The sequence below is a fragment of the Brachyhypopomus gauderio genome, chromosome 9 (genome assembly GCF_052324685.1).
Source record: "Brachyhypopomus gauderio isolate BG-103 chromosome 9, BGAUD_0.2, whole genome shotgun sequence".
NCBI classification, from domain to species: domain Eukaryota; kingdom Metazoa; phylum Chordata; class Actinopteri; order Gymnotiformes; family Hypopomidae; genus Brachyhypopomus; species Brachyhypopomus gauderio.
Genome location: NC_135219.1, coordinates 25920421 through 25938579, shown reverse-complemented (window position 1 = coordinate 25938579; position 18159 = coordinate 25920421). Strand labels below are relative to the sequence as shown.

Below are 18159 nucleotides of genomic sequence, written 5' to 3'. Positions count from 1 at the left end.
CCGATATTAGTAGATCATTCACTACCCTGAGTAAAGCTGTTTCAGTGCTGTGGTTTGGTCTAAATCCTGATTGGAACTTTTCATGGATACTATTTGATTGGAGATAGTGGTTTAACTGATTGGAAACTGCTTTTTCTAAAATTTTAGAGATAAATGGGAGATTAGAAATGGGTCTATAGTTGGCTAAAATCTGCGGATCGAGATTCTGTTTTTTAATCAAGGGTCTAATTACGGCGCATTTTAATTGTTTGGGCATGTAACCTAGGTTAAGGGAGGAGTTAATCATATTAAGTAAGGGCCCTGCAGTGGCTGGGAGTAGGTCTTTAAATAGACGGGTTGGAACTGGGTCAAATATACATGATGTAGGCTTAGACGAATTAATTAGTGTTGTGAGCTCTTTTTGCGATATAGGATTGAAGATATTTAGCTCAGTAATATTTTTGGATGCATAGTTACTAATAGCTGAACTACTGGGGTTGGATTGGAGGTTAGGCTGCGATGTATTATGACTCTGTAGTCGGATATTATCTATTTTATTATTGAAAAAGTTTAAAAATTCATCGCTAGTGTGTGTAAGTGCTGTGTTAGAACTAGTGTCGTTGATATTTCTTGTTAGTTTAGATACCGTCGCGAAGAGAAATCTAGGGTTATTCTTGTTGTTTTCTATTAGTGTCGAATAGTATGCGGCTCTAGCTTTTATTAGGGCATGTTTATATTTGACTATGGCGTCTTTCCATGTGATTCTAAACACTTCTAGTGAGCTGGATTTCCATTTTCGCTCCGCTGCTCGAGCTGCCTGTTTTAGAAGACGAGTGTGTTCGTCATACCATGGTGATAGCTTTTTCTCCCTAATTAATTTTGTTTTAATTGGAGCTACACTGTCTAATGTCCTGGGAGATCTTCTCCCAGACCTGGATCTGGATATCAATGAGCTCCTGGACAGTCTGTGGCGGTACTTTTCAGTGTCAGATGCACTGATACATAACATACCAGAGGTTCCAAATTGGATTTAAGGCATGAGAACATGAGGGCCAGTGAATGACATCAATTCAGTCACTGCCTACACACTCAAGTCACATGTGTAGCATGACAAAGCAGCAGATTTTTCATTCCCTTTCTCTGAGGGTCTTCTGTCACAATCATAGGAAGAGCATCACTTTGTAGCGGATACACTGCTTATTTATGAATTATGAATGGGGCACCATCCTGATTGCTCAGGAACCAATATTTTGATAACAGAAACAGATGAAATATTGTTGAATGAGTCTCATTACCAAAGGGTTCTGAATCCGCGCAGTGACCTAATACCGTCGACCAAAATATGTATTTACCACCGTGACCAGATTAATTAATAAATGTTCAAATTTATTTAATGGTTAACATCACAATTGATGCATTATAAGGAATAACATGTGGGATGAATTGGCTCAGGAATGGAACTAAACCTATATGTAAATCTACTAATCTAAACAAAGGATAGAAAATTAAACAATAACGGATGGAAATGTAAACAACAATAGAATAATAAACAACTATTGACGAACATTTGATTATGAATGGAACTTATAGCTAACATAAGACATCTCTAACTAGTGTAGGACCCAGGGAGGGAATCGAAGTCTCAGAAAGAAGTTAGAAAGTGAGCAAGAATCCCGACAGAGGCTAATGAACAGTCCCCATTATATTAAAACCGGACATTAGGGAGGGATAGGAGTAATTGGAGGCAAAAGATTAGACTGGCAACCCCAAAGCAGTGCATAAATGATGAGCATCTTACTTTTGTGCAGGGAGGACATGTCTGTGGAAGGTCCCAGTAGATCGTGAAGGCAGATTTATTTATGTGACGTATAGAGCGTGGATTTCTGGCCTGTTATAGGGGCGTGTGCACAACCCGCAGTGGCTAAGATCTTGTGGAGCCGGCCTCTCTGAGACTGCCCAATGGCGAAGACTTAGCAGTGACGTCAGAGTCACAGATGGCGGGTGAGCAGTCAAAATCTGGTTTCGTTGGTTACTTTGCCAAGGATTATTCAAAGCTAAACTAACATCAATGCCTGTCAGCCAAACAGAATTAACTTTAATTTAACTAAAAAAAGAAAATTAAATTGACTTACAGTTTTTCTCAATTGTTTACACACTAATACTGGTAATTGAGACACAATGACCACAACATGTAACTATTGCACCAACCCCCTGAACCAATTCTACTAAACTACAAGCACAATTCCTGCTTTACACTCAAATTGCAGTTCTAAAACACACTTTTTTCAAAACACTACACACAATTTTCTGCATTTGGCATAATTTTCATAATTTCTCTTGTTTTCACAAGGAACACACTGTTATTCAAAATTCTAAAATTAATTGTCCTACTATGCACACTGACTCATCACATCAGCAAACACTTGTCACACATGTTTACAATCAGCAATCAGAGCTTTAGCATAAAATGGCAAAAGGTGAGATCTTCTGTTTTGGAGCAATGGGTGCCAACAGTGGAAACAGAGGCAGAGCCAGAGGAGTGAGAGTAAGAGGAGGAGGATGGGGAGGACGAGGACGAGGAAGGCCAAGGACCGCAATCTCTGATGAGATCCGAGCCACTTTGGTTGACCATGTGGTCCACCATGGTCTAACAATGAGGGAGGCTGGGCACAGTACAGCCAAATTTGAGTATGTACACTGTAGCATCCATCATCCGGACTTTCCGTAATGAGAACAGGTAAGAAATCAACTCTCAGTAGGAAACTGCAGTACTGCATATCAATACAGTACTCAATGAGTACAGCCAGTAGTCTGTTAGTTAGTGGGCAGAGTAGTACTAGGAGCTGCTGACTAACCAGAGTCGCAACCAGGCCGCAGACTAACGGGCTAAACCTGTCTGCGAGCTGCCTAGAGGTGTCACCAAGATCCCATAGGATTGAGACTGTGTCTGTGCCCCGGGTTAAACTAAATCATAAGAAAATAGTCCGTCCTAAGTTTTTAACTAATATTCAGACTTCACATCAAATTATTACAACCTATATGACCGATCTAAAAATTGGATTAATCAATATTCGATCGCTCAACTCGAAAGCAGTTTTTATGAATGAACTTATAACAGACCAGAAAATTGATATTCTGTGTCTGACTGAAACGTGGATTCAATCTGGTGATTATTTAACACTAAACGAAGCCACTCCTGTGGGATATAGTTATATACATAGACCTAGATTGTCAGACAGAGGAGGAGGAATATGTATAATCTATCGTGATTGTTTAGAAATTCATCAGAAGTACTTAGATATCTCAAACTCATTTGACATGCAGTCTATTGTAATTAGTCCATCTGAAAATAAAAGTACATTTTCCCTAACTAATGTATACAGACCACCAGGGCCTTACTCAGATTTCTTAAACGATTTCACCGATTTTGCAGCAAATTTAGCAGTAGGCCTATGTAGTGACAAATTAATAATAGTAGGAGACTTTAACATACACTTTGATAATGCGGAGGATCCACTGACAAGGGCTTTTACCTCTGTATTGAACTCTGTCGGCATTAAACAAAACGTAGTAGGACCTACACATTATCGAAATCATACCCTAGATCTAATCTTAACGCTGGGTATCAACGTAGATAATATAAATATACTTCCGCAAACCGTAGCAATCTCCGATCACTATTTAGTCCAATGTGAGATTCATCTTAACATAAATACGCGCCCGTCTCCTCGGCAGTGTATAAAGCGCTCGATAATTTCATCAACAGCAACACAGTTTATTGAAACCCTCCCTGACTTAACTTCTTTAGCCCACTCGCCATCCGATCCAGAAGAGTTAGATAGTCTAACCGACTGCTTAGAGAATACCTGTAGATCAGCTCTAGATATAGTAGCTCCATTAAAATGTAAAAAAGCTAGATCCAAAAAGCTCGCCCCGTGGTACACTGACCAAACTAGAAACTTAAAACAAATAGCACGTAAATTAGAGCGGAAATGGCGATCCGCTAAATTGGAAGTATTCCATAGTGCCTGGAAGGATAGCATTATTGAATACAAACGGGCACTCACTAAAGCACGCTCAGCATACCTAGCCTCACTAATAGAGAAAAATAAAAACAATCCTAGATTTCTTTTTAATACTATTTCTAAACTTACAAAAAATCAAGCAGGCACAGAACCTCAGATTCCAGTAAACCTCACTAGTAATGTATTTATAGATTTCTTTGATAATAAAATAGAGAATATTAGACAAAATATAAAACCCTTTATTAGCAATACAACTGGTATGTCATCTGGTTTGTGTCACGTTGTGGGGGGGCCCCCTACCGGTCGCCCCCGGTTACAGCGGCAGCGGTCCTGTTTTTGGTCACGTGATGTTTGTCCCCACGTAGTTGTCTTTGTACCAGTTGACTGCTGGTTATTATTTCCTTAATCTGGAACGATGCACGGGTTTTTGGTTTGCACACTTTCTATTAAACCATCCTATTTTCCTGAGACTTGGCGTGATCGCTTCCTTTTTGAGTTGCTCACCCTGCCCGTCACAGTTTGGCTGATATTGATTTAAATTACATACCGGGAGAAAAACTTGATGCTTTTCATCCACTCCCACAATCAGAATTAGAGAAAATAATTTCTTCCATAAATTGTACTACCTGTACACTAGACTCAGTTCCCTCAAAGTTATTAAAAGAGGTATTACCAGCTGTAACTGAACCTCTTCTAACTATAGTTAACTCATCCATTACAATAGGTCACATGCCCAAATCATGTAAATTAGCAATTATCAAACCTCTGATCAAGAAACCAAATCTTGATCCGACTGTGCTATCTAATTATAGACCCATTTCAAACACACCATTTATATCTAAGATCATAGAAAAAGCTGTTGTCCAGCAATTATGCCTATATCTGCATAGGAATAACATATTTGAAAAGTTCCAATCTGGTTTTAGGCCCCATCACAGTACTGAAACAGCATTAGTTAAAGTAACAAATGATCTCCTCCTTGCTTCAGATCAAGGCTATGTATCACTGTTAGTGCTTCTTGATCTTAGTGCAGCATTCGACACAATTGATCATAGGATCTTGCTAGAAAGGTTAGAACGCTAGGTTGGAGTCTCTGGCACAGCCCTTTCATGGTTTTATTCTTACTTAACAAATCGCTATCAGTTTGTAGAGCTTAATAATATTTCATCCAAACGTACAATAGTTAAATATGGGGTCCCGCAAGGCTCCATCTTAGGACCACTATTATTTACATTATATATGCTACCATTGGGCACAGTTATAAACAAACATGGTGTCAATTTTCACTGCTATGCAGATGACACTCAGCTTTACATATCAGCCAAACCTGATGACAAACTCAGTTTAGGAAAAATTGAGGCCTGTGTAAGAGATATTAAATGCTGGATGTCTCTAAACTTCCTCCAACTAAATGAGGACAAAACGGAAGTTCTCCTCCTGGGCCCTAAGGCCGCAAGACAAAAAATTCCAAATTTAATGCTTAATCTTGCAGACTATCCCATTACACCTGGCACAGTAGCCAAAAACCTAGGCGTCATACTCGACTCCGACCTATCATTTGATAAATACATAGATAATACTACTAGGATAGCATTTCTACATCTCCGCAACATTGCCAAATTAAGAAATGCAGGATGCAGAAAATTGGTGCACGCCTTTGTTAGCTCTAGATTAGACTACTGCAATTCACTACTGTCAGGAGGTTCAAATAGGAATCTAAATAAACTTCAAATAGTTCAAAATGCCGCAGCCAGAGTTCTGACCAGAACTAGAAAATTTCAGCATATTAGACCAGTCCTATCAGCCCTGCATTGGCTCCCAGTTAAATTTCGTATTGATTTTAAAATTCTATTATTAACATATAAAGCACTACACGGGCTTGCTCCTGAATACCTCCAGGAACTTATTGCCTACTATGAACCCCCACGTCAACTAAGATCACAGGGTGCTGGTCTTTTATTAGTTCCACAAATTAATAAAGTAACAGCAGGGGGAAGAGCCTTTTCTTATAAGGCCCCCCAGCTTTGGAACAACCTCCCAAAATGCGTACGGGACTCTGACACAGTCACAATCTTTAAGTCTAGGTTGAAAACCCACCTATTTGGTTTAGCGTTTGATAATTAACATCCCCCCTTAGATAAAGGTACAGATCCAGGGGTTCATAGATGAAGGGTTTTATGGTAGACTGGGGCGCTGGTGCTGTCGTCCTGTCACTGCTCGTGGTCACTCAAGTTTGTTGACAGTGCAGTGGATGGATGCCATTGTCTCAGAATGCCCCCAAGCCTATGTTACCTTCTGGTTCTGCCTTTTTAGCTAGGCTGAAATAGTTTAACTTAATGCCGGAGTTGCTGCCACACTCCAGAAATGTGTTAAATCTCATCTGTCCTGTATATGTCCTCATACAGAGCTAATTTTCCGTTTTATTTTCTCCACATGGCTGCCCGCCTGCTCGAGGAAAAATGAGATGAGGAGAGGCAAGCGAGTTATCCAGTGCCAGCCACCTACTGCCTGACCGGATGAGCCTACACCATGATGGACAATACTACATCTTTTCCTTTTCTTTATTTCTTTCTGTCTAAATTGTTGTTGTTGTCATGGTGACCGGTGTCGGCCAGAGGAGGATGGGTTCCCCCCCTGAGTCTTGGTTCCTCTCAAGGTTTCTTCCTCATGCAAAAAACTAGGGAGTTTTTCCTTGCCACTGTCGCCCTTGGCTTGCTCACTGGGGGCTAGGACTCGGCACTTGTAAAGCTGCTTTGTGACAACAACTTTTGTAAAAAGCGCTATATAAATAAAATTTGATTGATTGATTGAGTATTGCCTGTGGACTGTTCTGTAGGACTGTAAATATAAAGTATGTTTCAAGTATTTGGGAAATGTATTCCTACTTTGTATTCCTACACAGTATTTACAGTATTTAACTATTTGTATTGCAGAACTTAAAGGTTACCAACACAAGGTGGACGGAAACGTCTTTTGTCTCCAGAACAGGAAACTGAAATCCTCAACATGGTCCTAGAAAATAATGCCATAACATTACGGCAAATACAAAGAAAAATTATAGAAAACAACGAGATATTTCAAAATATTGATAGGGTCAGATTATCAACGCTGGACTGTGTCTTGCACAGAAATAATCTGAGGATGAAGCAGGTCTACAGGCTGCCTTTTGAATTCAGAAAGAGTCAAAGAACTGCGATATAACTATGTGCAAGTAAGCCCTATACAATCTCACAACTGATGTAAACACTCAACACTGTATAAATGATACATATTTCAGTATTGTAATCATAATGATTGTGCTTCACAATAGTGACTCCTCCATGTCTATTTCTGATACTGTCATGTGTGTTTCAGAGAATCTTTGACCTAGAGGTGGATGCAGTGGAGCACCAATTCATCTTCACTGATGAGGTTGGATTCAACCTCACAAAAAGACGAAGGAGGGGAAGGAATATCATCGGCTAGCGTGCCATTGTTGAAGTCCCTGGCCAGCGTGGAGGGAACATCACTATGTGTGCAGCAATTACCCACCACGGTGTCATCCATCACCATGCTACCCTTGGCCCCTACAACACTGCCCATCTAATCACATGCCTGGACACCCTATACAAAACACTCATTCCACCAGATCAGATAGACATTACATTTACATTTACGACATTTAGCAGACGCTCTTATCCAGAGCGACTTACAAAGTGCTTTGCATCTGATCACAGAATTCATCCTAGGTAATAGTAGGGATAGGCCAGAATTCAAGATACCATTGAGTCAATGTGTGGTACTGTACTAAACTACAGGAGTCAATGTCATTACCTAGTGTTTTGCAAGTTAGACATTTGCCAAGAAGCACAAATAACCATAGACCAGGGATGGGCAACTGGCGGTTATTGTCCTCACTCAGTGCAGCCCGCAAATAGATCAATAATAATTTAATAATTAAAAGAAAAAAAACCGATAGAGCAGGACTTTTTGTTCTTGTCACATAGGGCTACGCCCCCCTCTCCCGTGTCAGTGTTGTTCCTTGCCCGGTTATCCCGCCCTGCGTGTCTGTTGCCCTGGCTTCCCTCTGTCTGCCACGCCCGTGTCGTCATTGTGTTCAGTTGTGTCTAGTTTAGTCCTGTGTACTTGTATCTCTGTTTCGCCCGTTGTCGGTTATTTGTGGTTTGTTCAGTTTTGTGGATTATCTGTCATCGCTGTTCTGGTATTTTCCGTCTCCGTTGTGTTTCTCCGTTGTGAATGGCTCTCCTGTTACAACTCCTGCCTGTCCTGTTGACCACTTGGACGGCTCTCCCGTTTTGACCCGTGCCTGTACAAACGACATTGCCTATGGAATTCCCCTTATTAAATCTCGCTCTTCTCAGCGTTTGTGTCCGCCTCCTCGCTCCGCAGCGCGCTACGCGTTACACTTCTTTGATATGTGTGACGGTGGGGTCGCGGCGAAGAACGAGACACACAATCCTTCACAGATACGTCACTTTTACTTATACACGGTATTTGCGCAATAGCGCACGAAGAACAGAGATACACACACACACAGCAACGTGTAGACTTTAGACATTGACGAGCACAGGACACTGCGCGAGCGCACATTAAGTAGACGAACCACAGTAGCCCCACGTGATCACGAGACGATTCACAGGTGAGACTTATTAATCACACAACAAAACCCTACCCACGTATATACACTGACGCAGACAAAGCACGTGGACTACGTTGACACACGCCCAAAAGGGAGGGGCCGGGGTCCTCAACGTGACAGACGCCCCCTCCAAGGGCACTACCCGTCCCGGGGTGCCAACAGGACCGAGTGCCCCGAACCCACGACGATGGGCGGATCCGACGCGCTCAGTCCTGCGTCTGGGAGGTGACCGCCCTTGGGGAAGCGTCCGCCACGGACCGCCTAGAACACCCTCCCTGGGAAGACGGGGGAAAAGACGGAAGACACATTAAACGGAACAGACACGAATACACACACAGGCACACTGACATACATCGGAATAAACGGGAAAAGGGGGTTTGGTACACAAACGGGCAGACATACGAACACTGGCACACTCACACATGAGACAGGCGCCAGGCTGCGCGCCAGGAGGAGAGCGACTAGGGGAGAAAGATCGGGTGCTGCAGGCGCTGCGGGTACTTGTCCTGCTCCAGCCTTTGCTGCATGGTCTCCGCCTGGTACAGCGCGGTTGGCGTTCGCGCCAGGTGCTCCGCGGCGGGCTTGTGCGCCTGATGCAGCGCGGCTGGCTCGCGCGCCTGATGCAGCGCGGCTGGCTCGCGCGCCTGATGCAGCGCGGCTGGCTCGCGCGCCTGATGCAGCGCGGCTGGCTCGCGCGCCTGATGCAGCGCGGCTGGCTCGCGCGCCTGATGCAGCGCGGCTGGCTCGCGCGCCTGATGCAGCGCGGCTGACAGACGCCCCGTGCGGGCCGTTTGGTGTTTCCCCGTCGATGTCCATGTCCTCCGTCCCCCGGCTCCACTCCATGGACTGCTCCGGGCTGCCACCCCGGGAGCAGTCCTTCGCGCTCTCGCCGGAGCGATCGGAGTGTGGACGACGCTCCGCACTCCCTTTCACGGTCCTAACCGACCTCACCGAGGCAGGCGGACTGTCCTCCTCTTCCTCCGTATAGGAGTCCTCCTCCGTCTCACCGTAGTCGGCGGTAGGCGTGGAGCACCCCAATGGAGGGTAGTCCTCTTGCTCCTCCTCCTCCTCTTCACCGTAGTCCTCGCTCTCTGAAGGAGGGTAGTCCTCTCCCTCCCCACCGTAGTCTACGGTGGATGCGTCACATAAAGACGGAGGGTAGGCTTCCTCCTCTTCTCCACCGTAGTCTACGGTGGAGGCGTCGCACACCGAGGGAGCGGGTTCTTCGCCCTCATCCTCCTCTTCGTCCTGCTCCTCCTCCGTGGAGTCCCCTGCCCCGAACTCGTTCTCCGGGGAGGTCTCGACCGCTCCGAAAACCCCGGAGTCCACCTTCGGCGACGAGGGAGCGCAGGACGGAGGGGAGTGTCGCTCCCTCCACAGCCTCACCGCGCCCTGGCGGAAGAACTCCGCCAGCTCGGGGTCCCTCTCCACTAGCCCCTGGGCTGTGGACAGCTGGAGGGCGCACACTGGGTCGGTCTCCAACTCCTCGACCGTCGGCATAGCCTCGTGTCGCGGAGAGGGGTTCTCCTCAGGCTCCTCCTCTGGTGTCCTCCCCTCTTCATAGAGTTCGGCGAAGCCCACCCGTATGGGCGAGGGCTCCCGGGAAGACGAGGGGTGTCGCTCCTGCCACACCTTTACCGCCGTCTGGCGGTATTCCTCCGCCAGCCAGGGAATGGCGGTCTCCCGAGCTGCGCACAGCATATAGGAGCACTCCGGGTCCTGTTGGAGCTGCTCCATAGTCGGCGTGGCCGGACTGCGTGGAGGGGAGGAAGAGGTACGGTGACGCCGCTTGCTGGGGCGCTGTGCCTTCTTTGGCCGGGTTGCGTATCCTGGCATTTCTGTGTCTCTTGCGGCTCGTCAATCTGTGACGGTGGGGTCGCGGCGAAGAACGAGACACACAATCCTTCACAGATACGTCACTTTTACTTATACACGGTATTTGCGCAATAGCGCACGAAGAACAGAGATACACACACACACAGCAACGTGTAGACTTTAGACATTGACGAGCACAGGACACTGCGCGAGCGCACATTAAGTAGACGAACCACAGTAGCCCCACGTGATCACGAGACGATTCACAGGTGAGACTTATTAATCACACAACAAAACCCTACCCACGTATATACACTGACGCAGACAAAGCACGTGGACTACGTTGACACACGCCCAAAAGGGAGGGGCCGGGGTCCTCAACGTGACAATATGAAGGAGTTCAAATTCCTTTTTGCACTTTTTTATTTAAGCAAATGTTTTGTCTTTGTTGCTTATTAAGGACATGTTAATGCATTTATATGCAGAAAACAGATGTATGTTGGTGCAATAAACATACAGATCTGAATTCATTTAAAATGTGTTCTTATTGAGAATAATTTGTAGTGTCTTTCATATCCAATTATTTGAAGTGCGTGGTCATGTGGCCCTCCAATAATAGTGCTGAAAAAATGTTGGCCCTCATAATCATGGAAGTTGCCCAACCCTGCCATAGACAGACATACAATTTAAGAACAACGGCAAATGGTATCACCTGAATTAGTGCTCTGGTAAGAACTCAAAAAACAGGTGAGTCTTCAGTCTACACTTGAACATAGCAATAGACTCTGCAGTCCTAGCAGCTAATGGAAGATCATTCCACCATCTTGGAGCCAGGACGGAGAATAGTCTGGAGCTTTGTCTTCAATGAGACTTTAAGCATGGAGTTTCAAGTAGAGCCAAGCTTGAGGTTCTGAGTGTTCGCTGTACAGATCGGCTTTTTACCATGGACATCATGTAGGGAGGGGCCACTCCATTTTTGGCTTTGTAAACAAGCATCAAGGTTCATATAGACCACATATGTCAAAGTCAAGGCCCGCGGGCCAAGTCCGGCCCGCGAATTGATTATATATGGCCCCCTGGATGATATTTAATTACTATTAGAACCGGCCCACAGGCCACAGCCGCCCAATGGTGTTTTGCACGCACAAACACTACATTCCCCACAATGCAACGGTAGCCCGCGAAGTCACTGCAGCGCACACAAGCGGCGAGGGTCTGCGCGATGAAAATGACGTAATCGCAGTGGCTCCGCCTGTGCGCGAGGGCCTCACGCGCTGTCGATTCGCAAGGTCGTGCACCTCTCGAATTTTGTAACTGCGTGCACCAGTTAAACTTAATTAAGTTAAATATTTATACATATAGTCGAAATGATTCGAAATAATTCGCTTTTTTATTCACATTATTTAATGGTTGTTTATTTTTAAAATGCCCAATCTTAACGTCTTCACGTTCTCTCATGTTTCGTCCTGGAATTACAAGAGGCTCGTATTTGTTAACGTAATACAAGAGAATTGTTCAGCCAGACAGATATTTGTTGTGAAACGAAGTCGTTACAATTTCAAGCATTTTCAAGTACTTTAGCCTAAATTCCAACACTTTCAAACCTTTATTACTTTATTCATTTAATGTACAGGACATGTTTTCTTTGAAGGAAGTTTGTTTTTATCTGTTTGCTTGTTGAAAAATGTTTTCACTTGAAATTATTGACACATCCATAAGAAAATATTGCTTTATTCCTTTAAGCATTAAATCATATAAAAATAAACTGTGGTCTTGGTTCAATAGGTTATGTGCAATCATTTCAATATGTTTTAATAAACACTGAACCAGTCCAGCCCTCGGCTTGTAGCAAATTTGGTTTTTTGGCCCTCGGTGTATTTGACTTTGACATCCCTGATATAGACGGTCCAGAGCAGCTCAGGTACGTTGTCGTTTGGGACGATGTAAGTTTCCACCGGGCTGCTCTGGTTGGTAACTGGTTCACTGCCCACCCACGCTTTTCAGTTGATTATCTCCCTCCATATTCTCCATTCCTCAATCCCATTGAGGATTTTTTTTCTGCCTGGAGATGGAAAGTGTATGACCTACATTCACAAACACGTATACCCCTTCACCAAGCTATGGAAGACGCATTCAGAGATATAGCAGTTGATGCTTTTCATGGCTGGATTCGCCATGCTAGGCAATATTTCCCCCGCTACTTGGCCAGAGAAAACATTGCTTGTGATGTGGATGAGGTGCTGTGGCCAGACCGAAACAGAAGAGAGGATGCAACAGTTTTTTTTTTTTTTTTTTTTACTGTAACTGTATCAGAGGTGGAAAGAGTACTGAAAAATTGTAAAAGTATCATTACTTTGCCTAAAATCTACTCAGAGTAAAAGTAAAATTACCCATCTCAAAATTTACTTGAGTAATCAACCTGTACCATAAAGTGCAAACAATCTTCAGTCCTATTGTCCAACGGACAACACTATGATAAGAAATTTAAATTACAAATTATTCAAAAAACAAAATGCACACAAAATTAAGTGCCCACAAAATGCCACAAATCAAACTAAAATGCAACAGGATCCCATCAATAATTTTTTTACTCAGTAATGTGAGGGTGTTCAAATGTAGTGAAGTAAAACTACTTGGGTCAAAATGTACTCAAGTAAAAGTAAAAATTACATATTTCAAAAACTATTCAGAAAATTACAAATTACTCATAAAAAGTACTCAATTACAGTAATGTGAGTAAATGTAATTAGTTACTTTCCACCCCTGAACTGTATACAGTAAATTCTTCTGTTGTTTTGTATGTAGACCACTGTATGTGCAACTTTGTGTTGGGTGGGATGTACACTGTGTACATTGCTTTTGTGGGAAAATATATATATTTGTATTACTGGTGGGCCGTTAACGGCGTTCGTTAATTTGATATTCTTATCGGGCGATATAAAAATTATCACCGTTAATCTATTCTTAAAGTTGGGTTGGGAACTGGGTCAAAATGGGTAAGCAAACTATGATGACTTTCAACTTGCACAGTAGGGGGCGAGAACGAGTTTTCAAACCTGTGAATTACAAATCGTTCGTGTGTTTACATGGATGCAGCCACGAAGTCACCAGGTTTGCTTCATGGAAAATTTATTTTTAGGAACGTAAAGTGTTACCGGAGCGGAGCTCGGAGCGGTCGTTTTCTGCATGGTCCTAGCGCTAGATTCGTCGCTATTTAAATATTTCTTTTTACCCGTAAAACTGCAGAGGACCAAAACCGGCTTTTGAAAAAGTCCCCCCCAAATTACGTCCATGAGGTTAAATGTACTACATGTTGGCTTACATTTCAAATTTCATGTTTAGCTGAATAAACATGTTATCAACCCCTTTTAATGTACAGTATGTAGGCTTACAAATTCATGTTTAACTGAATAAACCGCTGAACACGAGTAGCCTACATTTATTGAGCATGTTTTTTTTCTTCAAGTATCAAAGTAGAACAGCTTTCTCAAGCAGTCATTGATGCATTTTGGAAACAGGAGATGAGCCCCTGGTCTAATGCACCCTCTGTATTAAGAAACCCTATCTCAAAAACTGACTTTTAGTCATTACTTGGGTAGTGTAACGTATTGAACAGGCAGAGAGGGATCCAAATGCGGAAGAACACCGCTTTTATTGAAATGAGACGCTGGTACAGAAACAGGCAGGTGAATCACGAGTACTAGGATAAGTAACAGCGTTTTCTTGGCGTGGTCAGGACAGTCCAGGGTCATACCGAGGGAGCAGAAGTCAGGAGGTACAGAGGGACTAGGCAGGAGACAAGGTCGGGGACGTAAGCGAGGGTCAGAACACAGGAGAGCAGACAGGTAATAGAAAGGCTTGGTACGCGGCATGTGTAGGCAATACTTCGCGACTGGGGAGTGGAATGAGGGCGTATATGTATAGTGCACAGGGGGCGTGGTGATGAGCATCAGGTGGAGATCAGGTGGCATTCCTTACAGGTAGCATGCATATGAGCAATTTTAATATAGATTAATCTAGACGGACGGAACTTCGGTACCCAGAATCCCGCGGGGGCTCATGTGACCCCCCAGCGTTCAGACCAACTATCGTACTGATGGGAAGCACCTGTCCCCCTCCCTAGTGGGAACGAGTAGGAACGAATCGCTCAGTATTTGTTTTGATGCATGCGTCTCTGTGTTCCGTGTGCCTATCGCTGTGGTTTTTGGATCCGTATATAGTCAGTCTTCAGTTTGGTGATCTGTTGTTCTTTTCCAGGATTTCTTTTTCATTCTGTATGGTTTCTCGACCCTGTTGTGGGTAAGCTTCTGTTTAAATAAATCGTGTTATCATCTGCGAGTATCTGCTCTTCTGTCTGGTCGTGACACACTGGTTCTTCACCCATCAACAGGCTCTAATGAATCCATATTCACAATGGTGTTCGTCTCCCAAAGCTTAGAATTCTGACCGTATCTGATCTCCTGAGCTTGTGAGAAAGGCCATCTAAGAGTTCTGGTCATAATCAACCTTCTTTTGCAGGACACTGGGACCACAGTCAGGAAGGACCTACACTCATAAAACTCTAAATTCCAACCTTATCTGATTGCCCAAGGTTTAAATCCAAGTTACAACACCTTGGAAGTCCTGTGTTAAAATCCAGATCTTTGTAACTCCAAATCCTAACTGTACATGGAATTGGGAACCATGTACTACATGAAACGTTTACATGTACTTACAGAAAACGTTTGAGCTCTGTCATTGCCAACAGAGGATATACAACAAAGTATTGAGATGAACTTTTGTTATTGACCAAATACTTATTTTCCACCATTATTTGCAAATAAATTCTTTAAAAGTCAGACAAAATGATTTTCTCAATTTTTTTTTCACATTTTGTCTCTCATAGTTGAGGTCTACCTATGATGTCAATTACAGGCCTCTCTCATCTTTTTAAGTGGGAGAACTTGCACAATTGGTGACTGACTAAATACTTATTTTCCCCACTGTATCTATGTATTAGTTTGTATGTTACTCATTGAATGTGTGACGGGCAGGGGTGAGCAACGAAAAGGAAGCGATCACGCCAAGTCTCAGGGAAAAAGGATGGTTTAATAGAAAGTGTGCAAACCTAAAACCCGTGCACTATCTCCAAATTAAGGATATAATGACCAGCGGTCAACTGGTACAAAGACAAGACATATATAGGCAAACAAACAACCCTCAGGTGAGACGGATCACGGGCTCCGCCCACCTGAGGGACGCACATGACGTCACCAGACAACAACAACAACAGCCGCTGTGGACGGAGGCGGCCGGTAGGGGGCCGCCTCACCGTGACAGAATGTAATCATTTTCATGTGTGCTTATGTGACCTCACAGTCATGCCTGTCTGTGCATTATGTCATTTATTGTCCAAAAGTGGAAATTAAGAATGGCTCAATGTGTAGACTAATAGAACCAAATTAATACTTATTTAGGCATATGTAAATATGTAAGACAATTTATTTAGGAATAGGGAATTCCCTTTGTCCTCAAATTGTGCTAATCTGTGTTTTGTCATTCATTAACTGGACCTGGAAAGACCCCCCCCTCCCCCCTCTCTCTTTCTCTCTCTCTCATCTGTCCGGGCAGAGGTAATGAATATTCAGTAATCAAGGTCCAATGGTCAATGACATGATGACCAAGAAAGTGCCCTATGACTATAAGTTAGTTAAAAACCCTTGCTCAAGGAGCCTCGAATCAGCCTGGTAGACTTGGAAGGACTTGGAAAATTTCGCCATGCTCACAGAGGCTCAGAGACTCGAACTCGTTGGAAACTGCTGCTTTGGGGTTGCCAACCTGTGCCTCACAACTTCTATCTCTCCCAGAATCCGATTTAACAATTATTGTTACCATTAGCCTGCCCAAACTTTCTCTTTCTCCTTTTCTATTTTCTTTCTTAAGACCTTGTGTCTGTTCCTGGGTTCTACGCTAGTAAGAAATGTCTCAGGGTAGCCATGTAATCCATTTAAATCCAATGACCGCTGACAGTTGTTGATCATTTGCTGTTGTTGTTTAATTTTATATTCTTTGTTTAATATTACATCTCTGGTTTAGGTTAGTAGATTCACATATAGGTTTAGTTTCATTCTTGAGCCAAATCATTCCATATGCTATTCCTTATAATGCTTATTCCTTATATATTCCTTATAATTGTAATGTCAATCATTTAATAAATTTGGATTTATTATTGGATAAATTTATTCATTAATTTGGTCATGGTGGTAAATACATCTTTTGTTCAATGGTATTAGGTCACTGCGCGGAACCAGCACTTAACCCTTCAGTAATGAGACTGATTAAACCATATTCCACCTATATCCGTTATCACAATATTGGTTCCTGAGCAAACAGGTTGGTGCCCCATTCATAATCCATAAATGACCAGTGTATCCGCTACACATGAATCTGAGGTCACATAAGCACACATGGATATGCTTACATTTGGACATATTGCCCACAAATTACCGTATTTTCCAGACTATTAGCCGCTACTTTTTTCCTCACGATTTGAACCATGTGGCTTATATTGAGGTGCGGTTTTTCTGTAGACTTTTCTTCACCCAACAGGAGACGGAGCAGAAAGTTAATCGAAGAGGAAAGTGCTCATTATCATTTAGCACATGCAACCAGCAGGCACGATGGAGACATTTTTTCAAACCAACATGTGTTGTGCCAAATTCCGAGTCCCTTCGTTTGCACACACATATAGACACTACAGATGATATTAGGGAGTTACAGTGATTATAACTTAGTTTGAGCACTCTAGTTTTGTCCTAACAAGATATTTAGACATAATACTGCGAAGTCATGTGGTCAGAGGTGAACTTCGGTATAGCTAGAATAAGAATAAGAAGTCTTTATTGTCTGTCTGAAGACAGAAATTTGTCTTTGACATGGCTTTACAGATCACAAGTATACACAAAATACACAACAAAACTCCATCTTATACTATTACTATACTAGTGTGTATTTTATTTAAAATAATTAAAACCCTTGAGCCAGTGTGGCTTTGGACATAGATAATTCCATTTGCTGTGATGGATAATTAAGTTCTAGCTCTTATTTATGCATAGAAACATAAATCGACAATATTATCTGTAGCGTCTTTATGCGTGGATTAACGTGGGGAGTCAGAATTCGACACAACACCTGCTGAAAGCCAAAACTGTCGCACATGAAATGGTACAGGCACCGTTCAGAAACTGATTAGTTCAGTTAAATGTACAGTGAGTCCCCACTTAACGATGGGGTTAGAGACTGAAAAGTCCGTCGTAAAGCAGTTTTTGTCGTTAAGCATAACCCTATAGATTTAGATACGCTTCGATCATAAATACAGTATAGAAAAAAACTAACAATGTTCTCGTGCGTGCATACAGCGAGAAAGAGCGATTGTGTTGCCGAGATGGGCTGCAGTGGAGGCTGCGCTGCCTCAGCTTATCGTACACAACACTACACAACACTCCACAACAATCCACAACACTCCACTGTGCTGCCACTGCTCCTCCACGCACCGCGCAAAATTTTAAAAAGTTGGTTGTAACCAGGGGCGATTTTAGGATCTGGTCTTTAGGGGTGCCCAGCCCCCAGTGCTCATGACAGAGGCACATTTTTTCTCACCAATTGAGGCGAACTAGTACATTTATAAATTTTGGAGCCGTATTAGTTTTGCTTTGAGTTGTG

At 43.2% G+C, this 18159-nt stretch overlaps 1 protein-coding gene and 1 long non-coding RNA gene across 6 annotated transcripts in view; one reads left to right on the top strand and one right to left on the bottom strand.

The window, feature by feature from the left end:
- LOC143523586 (uncharacterized) overlaps window positions 1–9256 on the top strand; it is a 48815-nt gene extending 39559 nt beyond the window's left edge. For both annotated transcript variants that reach the window (XR_013133409.1, XR_013133410.1), the window contains exons 3-4: window positions 6938–7215; window positions 7359–9256. This is a non-coding gene — a long non-coding RNA (uncharacterized LOC143523586). The remainder of the gene's footprint in view (window positions 1–6937; window positions 7216–7358) is intronic.
- The window catches only part of LOC143523582 (brain-enriched guanylate kinase-associated protein), a 104194-nt gene that overhangs the window by 63014 nt on the left and 23021 nt on the right, over window positions 1–18159 (bottom strand). The gene's annotated exons all lie outside the window — the stretch shown is intronic.